The sequence below is a fragment of the Podarcis tiliguerta genome, assembly GCF_965153285.1.
Source record: "Podarcis tiliguerta genome assembly, chromosome: 2".
Taxonomy (NCBI): domain Eukaryota; kingdom Metazoa; phylum Chordata; class Lepidosauria; order Squamata; family Lacertidae; genus Podarcis; species Podarcis tiliguerta.
Window position 1 is genome coordinate 76,340,749 of NC_139535.1, and position 16,820 is coordinate 76,357,568.

Genomic DNA, 16,820 nt, shown 5'->3' on the forward strand with positions numbered 1-16,820 from the left:
GCAACCCATGCAGTTGAGTCTTATCTGAGAAATTGAATAGTGATAATATCTGAGGCCATCATGATTTCAGATGTAAGCTAGCAAGATCATGTCAACAATCATGTGCCGGTCTTGAAGCTCAGTCATTTTGCCAAGCCTCAACACACATAAATGTGATGGAAGAAGTGGTTGTTCTATGGTATACGACTAGCATTTCCTTTTAATTTATAGCTCAACTCCTTGCCTCCTTTTGAGATTTTTCACCTTGTCTCCTTTTGAGATTTTTCAACTTTGCTTAAAAGGCTCTACAAAAAATAGCAATTTGGGGTCATTCCAATAAACATTTTGAACAAACCATTGCAAGCGAGGGATAATTTTTCATGTAAAGGCATTTCCTTTCCAAAAAGAAATGAATAATCCAGAAATTTACTCTACATATAAATAATTTACCAGGGTTTTTAAAAAATCCCACCTGATTATATAACAAACCAAAACAAGAAATAACATATGAATACAATCTAAGAGAACAAAACCCCCCATCAGATTACAACTTTGAAAGGTATCATCACACTGCACTACCTTAATGCATTTCTAATTTCAGTTAGCGATAGCTGAACTCCCCTTGGCTCACTTCAATTTCCACTTGCTTCTTGCCATCATTCTTTGTGAGAACTTGAAAAAAATTGACGAGATTTCACAAGATTGCAAAAGCAAGAGGAATGAATGTTCCTTCTCCTTGGATCATCATGAATCACAAATCTGCCCTTCTCTTCTTCCAGTTATGGTGATAGGCAGTATCACTAACATTGAGTTAAATGTTTTGTTCATGGTACCTGTAAGCACATGTACAGCATAGTACTACCTGTCACTTACCCATCAAGGGCCAAAATGTTACCTTGAGCAGCAGAAGGGGTAGAGATAAAGGTGGTGGTGGGCCCTTCATGATCTAAGCAGAGTGTCCACTTCATTCTAAGAAGTGAATCCAACTAAGAAGTGCAGATTCAGAGCCCCGTGTCCTGAAGGAAGCCCTTTGCAGTCGAAGCAACTCTATATGAGGCACCCACAGGTTCCACCCCTTGCCCAACCTCAAACTTAACAAAGCCTTTACCCATCTCTTGTGAAAGCACAAACGGATGCTTTGCCCCTTTGTGTTTGGCACCTGGACTACATGACCATTTCCAGCTGAAGAGCTGTGGAATCTTGGATTCAGGCTCCGCATCCCAAAAAGGTAGTCAGAGCTGGCAGAGGTCAATCTGTAAGGCAGCCAAGGATATATAGCTGTGTATGCCCAGCAGTCACTGCTAAGTAAGTTTGCTGGCATAGGCACATAATGGCCACAGCACATGCAGGGAGGGCCACAAGAATGTACACAGGAGACTGGTATTGAGTTGAATTAGGCCACAACCTTATTGATTACAGGAAATAGTAGATTTGGCTAAGGCACTGGGCATGTATCCAGCATCAGGCAGCCTGCCTGCTACCTGATAGGTTGAGGAGTCACCACTAATATGGATTGGGTGCTGTGACCCCTTACAGGCTGCCAATGGGCAAGGTGTGTTGCCCCATCCGTCCCTCTGTGGACTCCTGGACAGAGTCACCTCTTTTGGACCCCTCCCTCCAATGGGGTCCAGGATAAGCCCAATGCCTCATCCTCCAGTTATGATGGTTGCTATGAGGTAGGCGAAAACCTGAAAGCCAACTTACTTGCAGGAGAAAATTCCTCCCTGGCCCTGAATATGGAGATTAAGTAAACCATAGCAAGGTCCACACCACACACCTCTTCCACTATTGTGTATGTTCCTAACAGACTGGGTGGTTCAATGGATAATCCGGCAATAAAGAGCCAAGGGGGAGGCTTAAATAGGCGTCCAAGCCCCTGCCTCTGATTGGCATACCAGAGAGACCACTGAGGCTGGATGTGGGTGGCGCCAGGTAACCTTCCCCTCCCCTGCCATGTTTGAAGATGGCGACCTCCATGGACCTACCGTGCCCAAGCCATGTGGCAAACATCATCCACCCTGAGCCCCAGGTAAGCAGTTATTTTCCAGATTCTTTTTTATTGGTGAAGCATTTAAATGGAAAAGTAGTAAACCAAGTGATATAGGAAATTCTAGAGGAGTAGCCATGTTAGTCTGCAGCAAAAAAACCCAAAGTAACACAAAGTCTTAGTCCTTCAAAGTTTATGCATTAGTAAAATTTGTTATTCTTTAAGATGTCAAAAGACTCTTGAGTGAAAGAACTGTACGGGGTTTAAGCCTCTTTATATTTATCTGTCTTCAGAGTTGATTATGTTACAGCTGTAGGGTGGATAAAGTATCATTAGTTACCAAGCAATCTATGAAATCCAAACAAATGTCTGAAATAAATCAGAAACAGTAATGATTACTGTTCCATTTGTGTCATATAGTTAAATGCACAATAATTCATTGATGAGACTAGAAATGTTTGCTAACCAGTACAGGGTAACGAGAGGCATATGCATTACCAACAGTACTTATGGCCATGTTTTCTGGCCTCATTATCACTGTAAGATTTCTTAGTAAACAATTAGTAGTTAGCCAATTCAGAGAAACTGTTATTATTATTTTGAAGCAGCTACATACTTTGGATTTAATGACTAAGAGAACATAAACTGATGCATCTGTTACTAAGGAGACAGAGTGGAAAACAGGTAAACCATATTCCATATTCTAAGCTAAGAAAAATTATTTGATTTTGGGTTAACTATTTATTTTATACATAAACTGTCTATTACAGCTTTTTTTCAATAATCCTGTCGTCTACAATATTTATTTACAGCCTAGGGCACTACAGCTAAAATGTGTAAGTGCATTAGCCACAGCACTGAGAATACATTCAAGTTAGAAGAGGACAACCACGTTTCATTATCATATGGAGTTCTCTTCCCCCAAAGTCACACAGGGAAACAAACTTCCACTTCACATTAAGGTGAGGAGTCTGAAGTGGCTGTGAGTGACTGACAAGGAAAACGTCTAGGTATCAAAATGTGCATCATTTTGCACTTACATTAAATTAGGGTTGCCATATCTCCGGAATTTCTGAGACATAGCTGGTATTCAGCCTTCGTAAACAGCATCTGGGCAAAAATTGCTGAAATGCCTGGGAATATCCGGACGTATGGTCTTAAGCATATGCAGTGCCAGGGTGCAAGGATCCTCCTGGCGCCCCCACCGGGTTGCCCAATGCCAGGCTCGCAGGAGGGTGGAGCTGGCTGGCAGCCTCAGCATCTTGCTGGCTTGGTCACCCCTGAACGTGCGGCACAGAGCCGCCTGCAGCAGAAGAGCCCATTGCAGCGCTCTGACCAGAAGGCGGGCTCCTCTCTGGACTCAACTTTTGGGCCCGAGACTCTCAGCCTGGTGCCCCATGCCCCTAGTGCCTGCAGACGGCCCTGCAGATGGCAACCAATGTCAGAAGTCTAGATTTCAGCAAATTTAATTAAAAGTAGCTCAAAAACATTTTTTCTTAGCTTTCAATAGCTTCTGAGCTATTGGGCAGAACTTTTCAATCTCTTTTAAACAAAATGTCCAACTTGGTAAAGGGATTATCAGTGCCAGTGTGACAATGCCACTTGATCTGCTGAACTAGGAAACTTCACAGAACAGGAAGCTGAGATGTCTTCTTACAAATGTGAATACTGATTATGCCAGCAGATGCAAATGACCAACTCAGCAAAATTTGTGGCCACTGTGCACAGGCTTGCCAGTAATTTTACCTTTGATGACACAGACATATACACAGGTCATAAGAAGAGGTTCATAGTTTTGTCTCACTTAACACAAAAATAGTATGGATACGTTTATTTGTATACTATTATTAGCTATAGTTTACTTGCAATCTAGCAAAAGCCTATGTAAGTAAATAACATACAAATTATAAAGGGTTGAATATAGTCTTATTCCACCAATGAACTCGAGGCCTCCTTCCATTCACTGGATTGGAATCCAGCGGTAGCTTCTCACTGGAAGGAAGAGGGGAAGTAATTTTTCCCACTCTCTCCTTTCCCCTACACTACTTCCCCCAACATTTCCAAGAGGTGTACAGGGGATTACAGGAAGAACCAGTGAAAATTGCCTCTGCAGTCCCTTCCTTCAGTGTCAATAGAACTCTGCAAATCTGGATCTAACACATTAAATATTAAAAATAATAATGGGAATTATTTTACTGAGCTACCATCGTTTCAATAATGTTTATAATGCTAGGTATTGCTACATGCACTTTAATCTCTGAGCGATGAGAAATTTCAGGAGTGCCAACTCATCCCTTGGGTTTATTTCCACATATTGTGGAATTGTAGAGTTGGCAGGGACCCCAAGGACCATCTAGTCCAACCCCTAGGCTGAGCATAATAAAGAAAAGCTTGCAGAATTAAGGCTGTGTACACGCCATAAATTTAAAGCACATTTAAAGCAAAATTTGCCCAAAGAATCCTGGGATCTATCATTTGGACACCACAGAGCTACAATTCCCAGCAATCTTAACAAACTACTGTTCCCAGGCAGCTTCTTTTTTTGGGGGGGGGGGGGTAAAATGCACTTTCAATATCATGTTCCCTATTATGTTTCAAGAATTCAGCAATTCAAGCCTCTGAGATTCTTCCAAGTCCAGTTCAAGGCAAGACAGTCTCCTTTTCCCCTGGTCTAACTATTCTTTTACTTAGCAGCGACACTGTCTTCAACCAGGGGTTGGGAGAGATGGCTGCCTATTTCATCACACCTTCTGAAGCTCCAGCTAGTGGTTTCTGAGACAGTCTCCTTACTTGACAGACTTGGCTGTTTTATGTTGCTTTCACAGGAGAGAGAGGGGGTGACTTCATGAAAAGCTTTCTTATGTAAACCCCACCAGCAGCATTGGCTCCTGCTGCTCCTCAAATCAGTGTTCCTGATTATTATGTCCAGCTAGCAATCTCTCACTTCTGCTTGTGCACATGGAACATGCCCTCCATCCAGCATATTCGGCACAATCCTTTAGTTATACATACAATTCATGATTCATGAAAGCCATAGGGGTGCACAACTCTCTCTGCCTCTCAAAAGTGTTTGTTTAACTGCACTAACACTCACTATGTTCACACATAATACTAAGCAAAACCATGCTTTAGCAAAAATAGACAAATAGGCAGGTTTGTGGAGCAAACATCATGGCTACAGTGTTCCTCCCCCAGTCCTGCTGCTGCCTTGTTACCTGGGCCTAAGCCATGGTTTGTTGTAGATTTATGTCTGAAGCTGTGCTTCAGGCAAACCCAGCGGCGTAGCTAGCCACTCGGGTGCCTGGTGCGGGGTGTGTGTGTCCTGCACCCGGGGGAGAGCCCCTCCACCATGTGGAGCCTCTCTGCTGCCTCCCCCTCAGTTGTATGGCGGCTGTGGGAGAGGCAGTAGGCAGACGCAAGTTCCATGCTGCCGTTTCAAGCAGTGTGGAACCTGCAGGCACCTATGACACCACGTCACTCCTGAAAAGTTTCATGAGCCCATTTAAAAAAAAAAATCATTTTGTCACACCCCTCCCCCCCAGTGATGACACTGAGGCGACCCACACACCCCCTTCCTCCGCCACTGGGCAAACCACAAACTGTAACCAAGGCTTATTTTTGTTTACCTCTTGTGGTTTGTCTGTCAGTAATATCATAGAAGGAGTGTCTCCAGTTACCCCACCCTTTGCCCTTGGACCAGCAACTCAGTGTTCAGAATGTTGCTTGTTTTACTGTAACACATGTTATGATCAGCTCCAGGAAATCTCGTAAGATCTGGGCAAATGGTACACAAATAAAGGAAAACAAGCTTTCATAAATATTCACAAGCATGATCTACAATTTAGGTTCAATTTTCTACCTCATGACATTTATTTATTTTCTTAGTTACTCACTCATCCACTGTATACACATAGGCCACTGAATAACACCTGTTCTCTGGGCAACTCACAAGACATAACAGAATAAAATACAAAACAAACAAGAGGCAAAAAGCACTCAGTCCCAAATGCTTCATTGTTCAGTGCAAATACTAAGATTCATATTTTCTTCATTTGGGCAAGAACATCAATTTTTTAAAGGAGACGTCTTGATTTTTATTTTTTTACAATGCTTATTAACCATGGTAACATCATATGGTATTCAGTTTCCCTACCCAGTTTCCTTCTCCATGATAACATCCTACCCTTGTCAATCTAAGTTTCCCCTCAGCAGCACAACCTTTCCCAACTTCTAAACCAACAAATAGGTCACAATATCTCCATCCCAATACTACCCTCTCTTCCACCCACAACTTCCCCACAAAAGACAGTGATACATATATTCCCACCCCAGACCATCCTCTTTCCCACCCACAACTTCTTGCCAAATGAACATTGAGAACTCTCCTCCCCCTATTTCCCCTTCTCTCTCTCTCCTGAATGAAAGAAAGAAAGAAAGAAAGAAAGAAAGAAAGAAAGAAAGAAAGAAAGCCTTTCTCAGTGCTAGGGAGAAAGGGGAGAGTGGAGCCCCCTGGCAGGTCATGGCAGCATCTCTCCCTTTGGTCCTTTGAGAAGACCCATTTGGGCTCTGAGGTAGATTGGACTCTTGTACGGGCCAGCTTCCAAGTACTGGCTCAGCCTCCAAGCCTCTACCACCATCCAGTGGTTCAGACTGTCATCACAGAGTGAGTTGCCTTCAGTTTTGTTTTATCTAATTGTTTTATCTAATTCCCTCATTTTAAAGAAAGTTCCTCCTCTGAAATAAAATATTACTGTGCTGGGCCTTCTACATAATTTCCAACTCACATATATGATGAACCTAGTAGTGCTGTGGTTGCTCTCAAGCAGTAAGGCAACATTTAAATATCAAACCAATTCCTGAGCACAGTTCAATACAATCAAAGGTTGCAGTCTTTGTTGTTGGATCCATAACTAACTTCTAAAGCATAATCATTTACTATATTATTATTATTATTTCTTATTTGTCCTGACTGGGATGTACTTTTATCAAGTAGAGATCAAAATTAGTATTCTGAAATAGTAATTAGCACAGATGGAAGATGCACCTACACGATCTTCTACATTTTAAGTGAGTTTTAGCATGTACAGTGAATTTGTAAAATGATCAGCTACAGAGGTTATGCTATCTTTATCTTCTTGAGGTGTTACCAAGCCAGTCAAGTTGGTTTAGTGGACACACTAACACAGAATGTTAATGTAAGTAATTAGATAGAATGTCAGAGCATATGTACTACAATATAATTAAATAATGCAGTGTCTTTCAAACATTTTAGCTACTAGTTGTTAATTTTTGCAGTGCAAACATTTCATTTTTAAATGGAAATTCACAATGTTATCAATATACAAACTGACTGGATAAAGTTACTTGACTGTTTTAGTATTATTTAATGGCAGCAGCCAAAATAATAGCAACAGCATCAGTTTGCGCAAAGAAGTTCCAGACTGATACAAGGACATTCTTTGAGGGTGAACAAATTCAAGAATGTAAATCCAAGCAGGCACGGCTAAGAAATAAATCCCCCCCCCCCAAACAGTTTGATCAGGTTCAAATGAACTGCCATGGAAAATGCTAGATACTAGAAAATGCTGTTGGTGGCGTTTTTTTTTTTGTTTTTTTTTGGTTTTTTAAAAGTAGTTTCTGTAGATGACTTGAAAGATAATTTGCAAAAGCTCATGAAGAAGCAATATGAGGCAGTACCAGGTTAAAGCTACACACAGAACAGCACACAATCCACTTACCAGAATGGTGGATTTCCAACACCCCCCCAATAGGTCTCTCAGAGATTGTCCAACCAGTACAAAGCGACAAAGAGTCCAGACTTCTTAGCCAATGAACAGCAACACGTAGCTGCCAAAGAGAAGGGTGGTATATAAGAAACAGAGAACAGTAGGGTATCTGCTTATCTGTATATATCTACAGTGGTACCTCGGGTTAAGAATTTAATTCGTTCTGGAGGGCCGTTCTTAACCTGAAACTGTTCTTAACCTGAGGTACCACTTTAGCTAATGGGGCCTCCCGCACGATTTCTGTTCTCATCCTGAAGCAAAGTTCTTAACCCGAGGTACTATTTCTGCGTTAGTGGAGTCTGTAACCTGAAGCATCCGTAACCCGAGGTACCACTGTACCTGTAAATCTCAAGAGGAAACTTGTATGATGACATCTAATAATTTCTCTCCCTATCTGCTGCACATCTACCTTTAAACTGAATATGATGCTACCTTGGGGTGTGTGTGTGTGTGTGTGTGTGTGTGTGTGTGAATGAAGGTATGTGCACAGCTACATCAAGGGAATATTTTCTGTGTAGCTGGCTGAGTGTGTCATGAAGGTGAAAAATAATGCAGGACCTAACAAGTAGAAAGAGACTACGATATGATTCTAAGGAACAGGCAGTGCTGGGATGGAAACTCTCTAGACCAGGAAAAAGTTACATGTCATAAGTCATATGACGTGTCATTACTACATAGTGAGAAAGTGAGAATACAAAGATTGGATTTCTTTTTCTTTTTCTACTTGTTGGAATACAGTGGTTCTCACTTCCAAATAAAAGTGGTTATCTGTTGGGTGCTTGCATAGATTAACAGATTATCTGAGAATCAATAATGAATTATTTTGCTTGCCAAAATCAAAGAACAAAACAAACAAAGAAATTCACTTGTTCACATTACCATGGATGGCAGCAAGCAGTTACAGAAAGCATACCTTTAACAGGTGATTTGTTTTTGTTTTAAAAAAGAGACCATCAGATAAAATTATTTCCCCTTAATGTTGATCTATTTTCCTTTAATATTGATCTGGTTTCCTTCATATTTCTATATGAAATTAACAGACTTTGTTGGCATTTACAGTAGAACGTACTAATACTGGTGAAGTGATTAAACTTACTATCACTAGAAAGGAACAGACACTATAATATTTTAGATCTCTTATTGTTCCTAAAACAGCAAACAGTTAAATACACAGCACAGAATACACAGTGGCACTACATTGAAAAAAATAAAAAACTACATGAAGCCACAGAAACGAGCAGTTCTTACACACAACTCCTCAAGGATATTCAGAAATGCCATAAATTGTGTTTTCATTTCAAATTGGATTGAAAATAAAAGTAAGCAATGTATGAAAATGAATCTTTGCTATTGGGATGATGGAAGTACAAACTAACACTAGAATAAAATGCACATGTAAGTAGTTACACAATTAAGACAACTGTTTGACCTAATACTCATTACATAGTACTACATGCTGTAAGTATTCCTTCAGTTCCTTTATGTATTTAAAGTTATGTTTTACTGCAGTACATCTAAGCCAGGAAGGAATTGCCTAGTCTCAGAAGAGTGAGAGAGTGAGACCACCATTTAATGGCAAGTAAATTGTTACTCACTGGAAGTTAAACGTAAAGAAGTAGCTTTTCCACACCCATTGCTCCAGTGCTTAGCTACTTGTTGAGCGTGCTTTTGGTTTGGAAAACGAGATTTGAAGATATGTTATAGGGTATTTTCACTCAAGGGCTTCTAATACATAGTGAAAATAAGCTTCACTATGTGATGAAGTTCTCCTAATGCATGGCTCAACACATGAAATATCTAATTGGTGAAATTTAAAGCATAGCAGAATTTAAAAGCAGCCACCCACTGCACCTGTTAATGCAAACCCAAACTACCTTTGTAGGTCAAGGTGGTCAGATCCCCCTAACATTTTTGTTCACCTTTTTACCTATTTGTTCACACCTGCACATTGGCTAAGAATGGTCCAGCTTCCCAGAATAAAGAACACTAGCAGCAGTAGAGAACAATCTTATTGGTACAAATAAGAATGTCAGTCTGGAGAGAATGATGTCCAGTAGTAGCCCTGCCTTTTGCCTGCTCAGAGTCTTCCCTTCCCGAGCGATCGTGAGGTCTCAGCTGCAGTTTCTAGCACCTTTGTACCAGCATTCCTTATATTGAGGCACATACAGCCAATATGCTGTGGGTGCTAATATGGAATCTTTAGTACAGTTGGTACGTATGCATAGTACGAGGATATTTTAGTGTCTTGCACATGTTAACAAACAGAGGAAAAATAAATAAATAAATAAATAGTCCAATGTTGAGATTGTTCTGTTTCCTGATCCCTACTTTACAAATGGCAAGGTGGCTCTCCATTCAATAGAAAAGATAAAAACGGAATCCAGCTGCTCACTGCAGGAGGTAGCATGTAAATATTCCGTAATATAATTTGTTACATCAACACACAGAGGGCTTGATTCTTTTTAATTATAGCCACTTTACACCGCTGCAGTACCATCATCTTTGTCGCAGTTACTCCAGATTCATAGCAGCATAGCTGAGGGGAATTAAGCCTAAAATATCCTAATAAAATTTGTCATCTACTGTTAACTGCATTAATGGCAGATATAATCATATGTTAGTATTGTATTACAAGATAACAATATCACTGCAGATTAAAATGGAAAACAGAGAGCTATTCAGTTGTACATAATTTAAGCAATCATTTAAAAAAATCAATTAACAGGTTGGAGTGTTCTCCAAGCTCAATTTCTTTTTAATTAAAATAATAAATTCATATGTCTAATTTTTAAAAAGCATTATTGGAGGAAGGGAAAGTGTTAATTGGCGGACTTCTTTGTTCAGTTTAACAAATACAACATGAATACAAAATGTAGCTCTAGTAAGCTCAGACCCTGAATCCAATTAAACCCTAAAGATATCCCCTTCATTCCCAAATCCTAGAGGGCAGAATGATTAAAATGGGACTGTTCTTTTCACATCTAAGTTTTGGGAGTAAAGTTCCATAAGATTACAAACTGCCTCTGGGTGATTCAAATCCAAATGTACTCTTTTTCACATTTTTGCCACTGTTCTCAATCTTGTTGCACTTTGATGTGGTTGATGAAAGTGTTGCAGTGCAGAGGGGCCAAGGAGGAAGCATTGCCTAGTTGCTTAGTAACAGAAAGATATTATCTCCCCCACCCAAATGGGTAGGCAATGTAGCTTTATTTTCTTGGCTACAATGTCATCTTGCTCAGTACAGGAAACCTAATTAGGTGGGACCATGCAGTGTTAGAAGACAATGGCACTGGAAGAGAAGCAGCAAGAGAGAACACAGCAGCTTCTCTTTGCCCTTGCACAATGGCCAAACACGTTCATCCTTGTTCACAACCTTCTCTCAAAAATATGATCAAAAGAGTTGGTCTTTATATCCTTATATCTCTTTTTAACTATATATATATATCTGATGCTGGGGTGGAAAATGACCACAGGGCTTGAAACTGTGCACTGAGAACTGTGAGTGGAACGTAACGCCACATATTGTGGTATTGCTTTATCTTCTCAACTTCTTGTCATTACACTCATGAAATCCATACTCGGTAGAATCTTTTTAAAAACATTTAATTTCTTCCATAATACATTAGTTAAACACTTGAGATTCCTACTTTGGCACAGTTATTATTTTCAAGTTGAATCCATCTGTTGGTCCCATCACACAGCTATAATTATAAGCCTAAAGTTGTCTCTCTCACAATGATGTATTATCCTAGGACAACATACATATTCTATAAAGTTTAAAATACAAATGTGCATAATTCTTGAATTTAAAGGTAAAGGTACCCTTGCCCGTATGGGCCAGTCTTGACAGACTCTAGGGTTGTGCGCTCATCTCACTCTATAGGCCGGGAGCCAGCGCTGTCCGCAGACACTTCCGGGTCACGTGGCCAGCGTGACAAGCTGCATCTGGCGAGCCAGCGCAGCACACGGAAACGCCGTTTACCTTCCCGCTAGTAAGCGGTCCCTATTTATCTACTTGCACCCGGGGGTGCTTTTGAACTGCTAGGTTGGCAGGCGCTGGGACCGAGCGACGGGAGCGCACCCCACTGCGGGGATTCGATCTGCCGACCTATAAATCTACAATTTGTTAACAACAACAAAATAAACATTAGGGTTGGAACTATATAAAAGTAAACATTATTCTTCCTGGTTTGTTGTAGTTGCTGAGTTAATACATGAACATCAGTGGCTCTGTCTATTTGAATGCCATTAATAGGTCCATTATTACCAAAAGTTCAGACTTCTCATATGCACAGAAAACAAATATATGTATGTGTGTGTGTTGATACTTTGTCTTCATGTTGAATGGCTGTGATATTTTGAAATGTTTGTATTTTGTTGGCATTCTTTATGTTAAAATGTTTACCATAAAGCCTAGAAGCTCATCACATGAGGTGGCTCAAAATTAATTAAAAATAATGTGGTTATACCAGGGCAAAAACCGCAACATATATTCATTAAACAACAGCCTCAATTATTCTTCAGTATTTGTAATGCACGGAATATAGATTTCAAGTGTAACCACAACAAGGAATGGGGAAGGTACAATTATGCTTCCAAGTGGAGGTGAGAGATTAGCTGTTCCATTCACAGTTCTCAGTCTTGAGCTCTTTAATGCAGAGCGTCAAGCCCTCCATCATGGCTTCAGGAGTAAAGAATTTTCCTATGTGTATTTCGTAAAAAATGTTTTACTGTAAAATAAATTCTCTCTCTCTCTCTCTCTCTTTCTCTTTGTGTGTGTGTAAAATGGGTTTTTAATGGGGTTTTTTCATACCCAAATCAGCTTCAGTCAGGGCAACTGCTAGCCAAGCCTCCCTTGCCTGGAGAAAGTCAGTGGTGGCAGCTGCCCTGTCAGGCATTCCATGGCCAGGCAGCAGCTGGAGCACCATGCTTGGCAATAGTCACCTACGGACAGTAGCCAGGCCACATGGGGAGAGGCTTATGTAGGATCTCCCTCAAGTCTCGTGAGAATTTGCCCCAGGACTTTATGAAGAACAAGATTTGGGGCAGCTGTTGCTTGGCTGGATGCCTCAGTCACCAGTCTGTGCAACTGGATGCTGGCCATGGAGTACTTGGTCATGCAGCAGCTGCCATTGTCTACCTATTCAGTGTTACAGTGTCTAGGCAGGAAGAAGCCAATAATGGAGCAGGGACATTTACTGAGGCAGAGAGGCCTCAGGCTTTGGCTGGCCCTTCAAGTAGGGAGTTCTACTAAACAAGGCATAGGCAAACTCAGCCCTCCAGATGTTTTAGGACTACAACTCCCATCATCCCTAGCTAACAGGACCTGCTGCTCTTTTCCCTTTGGATGCTTTTCCCCCAGGCATGCCCAATGGGTCCAGGTAGGGGATAGCAGAAACAGCTCTGGAGCTGCTCCCATTGTGGGCAATTCATCTCTTCCCTAACACATCTCTTATAGTTACCTTAATCAATTAACCTGTTTATTTGTGTTATTTGCTTCAGGTGAGTAAATGGTTCCACACGGACACACTCATTTACAGCATTAAACAATTAAGCAATTGTGATTAGTGCAACAGCCACAGAGGGCAAGATGCTAAGAATGTAAGAGCCTGCTGAATCAGGTCAAAAGTCTACCTAGCCCTCTGTCCTGGCTTCACAGTGGCCACCCAGATGTCTGTGCGAAGCCTGCAAGCAGGACATGAGTGCAATAGCATTCTGCCATCTTATGATTCCCAGCAACTGGTATTCAGAGGCATACTGCCTCTGACAGTGGAGGTAAAACATAGCGTTCTCCTGTAGGAGTGCTGCATGGGGAAAGTACTTTATTTTCTCTGTCCTGAATTTTCCAACATTCAACTTTATTAGATGTCCATGAGTTCTAGTGTTGAGTTCTGTTTCTTCATGGCATGCATAATTTGCTGGAAGGAAGACCACTCCCTGCTGCAAGGCCCATTTCCACCTGGCCTAGGAGGTGGGACCCTCACCTTGAACAGCTAAAAGAGGCTCCTGGGAGACCGGAGGAACATTGCTGGAACAACTCTTGGGTTGGGGCAACTGGCTAAAATGTTTTAAAATGTTCTAATTTTGGTTCCTCTGTTTTGTTTTTGTCACGTTTGTTCTGGTTAAATGTTTAGTTTGGGTTGGCGGTATTTTAATTTGGGTATAAGTGTAAACTGTTATTATTGCTACTGTTGTTATTGTTGTTGTTATTATTGTTATTGGTTTCTATTGATTTATTAGTTAGTTGCTTGTATAGGATTTTTTTTTAAATGTTTGATGTTTTGTTGTGTTTTTATATAAGTCACAAGCTGCCCAGAGTGGCTGAAAAAAACCAGCCAGATGGGTGGAATATAAATTTAAAAATAAAATTATTATTATTTGATAATTTTCTATCATGTCACCTCTTGTTCGCATTTCCTCTAAACTAAAAAGTCCTGAAAGACATAAACTTTTCTCACTTTGTTCATTTTGGTTGCCCTTTCCTGAACCTTTTCCCAGCTGTATAAAACCCTTTTGAGGTGTGATCAGAACTGTATGCTATTCTAAATGCAGTCACACCATTGGTTTATATAACAGCATTATTATATGAACGATTTTATTTTTAAATCGCTTTCCTAATTATCCCTAGCATGGAATTTGCCTTTTTCACAGCTGCTGCACACTGGGTCAACATCTTCATTGAGCTATTTGCGATGACCCCAAGGTTTTGTACATAGTTAGTAACTGCCAGTTCAAACCCTGTGAGTATGTATATGAAATTAAGATTTTTTTGGTCTGCCATGCATCACTTTACACTTGTTTACAATGAATTATGTTTGCCATTTTACCACTCATTCAGTCAGTTTGGAGAGGTCCTTCACACAATCTTGTTTTGTTTTAATGAACAATTTTGTATAATCAACAAATTTGGTCACCTCGTGGTTTACTCCTAACTCTAGATCATTTATGAACAAGTTAAAAAACAGGTCCCAAGACCGATCCCTGGAGGACTTCACTTCCCAAGTCTCTCCATTCAGAAAACTGTCCATTTATTCCTACTCTCTGCTTCCTGCTGCTGACCAAAATATGCCCATTATATGGGCATTTTTACGATGAATTGACATTCCAAGTAATATGCCAATTTCCAATGTATTCTTTCAAAAAATAAATAACATTTTACATTCTACAATGTAAGAGTTGTGTTAAAAAGTAACTGATGCTAAAACAGGGGATTAAGCCCCATTGAGTTCAAATGGGAAAGTGAGTACAACATAGGATTACATCCTAATTGGCATGATGTTATGATTCCATGAAAGGAAATTCTTTATGGGGGGGGGAGGATGATCCATGACATTTTTCTTGAAATTTAGAACTACTTCTGCTCAAATCTAATAGAATACAGGTGATAATCTATCCAAATTTAGCATGACTTAAGGATAGAGGCTAACATTCTCCTCCATTACCTCTATTTTCAGTATATTTTTGCAGCCTTTTGCAGCATCATATAGTTTTTCCTGCCTACCTACTGACACTTAAAATCACTGAAACTGTGTACACTAGTTTAAGACATTAGAATGAATTATTCTACTCTTTTAAAGGCAGGGTTCATTAGCTTGTAATGAAGCAATGTTTTTTAAATATGTACCCTCCCCCCTTCATTTGACTGCACCAGCTATAAATACTAATTTACTGCAGACACTTTTCATAATGGCAACGGAAATAGCAGGTGTTAGTGTATATGGCTGAAGAATAGGTGAAATGATCAGAAGCTATTCATTTGGTGTGTGAGTTTCAGACGTCCTCATGGAAAAAGGATGCTTCTGCTTCAAAAATACCTGGTTTCCCCAGAACTCAGTATGTGATTTGCTGATATAGGAGAGAAAAGCCATATTTTCCCTACAATTCTTTCCTGAGTTTCCCATTTTAATCTGAGTACTGCTTGGAATGGGGTCATACATATTGAATAGTGTCTGTGATATCCCTAATGAGATGACAGTTTTTCATAGGCTGTACTGTAAAATAGTCACTGCTTCCAGTTTCACAGGCCTGTTTTTGCTGTCTCCGCATTCAAGATTAATGTTCACTCTGGATAACTTCCAACTCAGTACTAGTTGTTTTGCACTGTTGTTTGGATCCTAGTTTACAACAATGCAAGGTATCTAGTGTAGAGTTGAATGTGCTGGGTCAGAACCAGACTCAATCAATTGCAGAATAGACCTTTCCGTGGGATTTATGTTAATAATCTGTATCCAACCCAGTGTTTCACACTTCAAGAGACAGAGAAATGGATTATTTATGCATAGTTTATGCTCTGAAAGCCATCAGGTAGCATTGCTTGTTAGGATCATTGCCAACTTGCTATTGCATAGGATGCGGTGCTATTTTTCCTCATTGATGTATGGAAAACATCTTGTTCTCTTTCCCCCTTATTTTAAAATCAGCAATACTTGTTCATAAACCTGTTGCTATGTTTGAAACAGCTATTCATAGCTGCAAATCTACAAGTTTTGCTCTAGGAAATAAATATAACTGATACATTGAATCCTTAGGAAAAAGCGCTAAAATAGGCTGCTGCACTCTCTCACACTTCCCATAATAAGAAGCCCACTCCTCAATGTGCTCGTGCAAAATGAGTACTTGTAACAGGTTAGTTGCCCTTGCCAGTAAAATAGCGGGGTAGGTTTAGGTCCTTAGGGAACATTCTGAACAGGAGCTGGTAGTGGCTCTTTCCCCTCCCTATGTAGCCTCAATGTGCTGAGAAATACTCTTATACTTCTTGTTCCCTTTGGCAATACAGTGCTACCTCGGGTTAAGTACTTAATTCGTTCTGGAGGTCCATTCTTAACCTGAAACTGTTCTTAAACGGAAGCACCACTTTAGCTAATGGGGCCTCCTGCTGCCGCCGCGCCGCCGGAACCCGATTTCTGTTCTCATCATGAAGCAAAGTTCTTAACCTGAGGTAATATTTCTGGGTTAGCGGAGTCTGTAACCTGAAGCGTATGTAACCTGAAGCATATGTAACCCGAGGTACCACTGTATGTAGGAACTTTGCAGCAGTTCATAAACAGGCAGAAAGGGCAACTGTGCTG

General features: G+C 40.4%; 1 protein-coding gene across 13 annotated transcripts in view; it reads right to left on the reverse strand.

Moving 5' to 3' along the window:
- TENM2 (teneurin transmembrane protein 2) overlaps positions 1–16,820 on the reverse strand; it is a 753,140-nt gene that overhangs the window by 686,764 nt on the left and 49,556 nt on the right. For 12 of the 13 annotated variants that reach the window (XM_083430659.1, XM_083430641.1, XM_083430640.1 and 9 more), the window contains one exon: positions 7,705–7,813. The exons of the other annotated variant lie outside the window; for it this stretch is intronic. The gene's annotated coding sequence lies outside the window, so the exon portion shown is untranslated. Of the gene's footprint in view, positions 1–7,704; positions 7,814–16,820 lie in introns of those variants that run through there. 13 annotated transcript variants of the gene reach the window in all.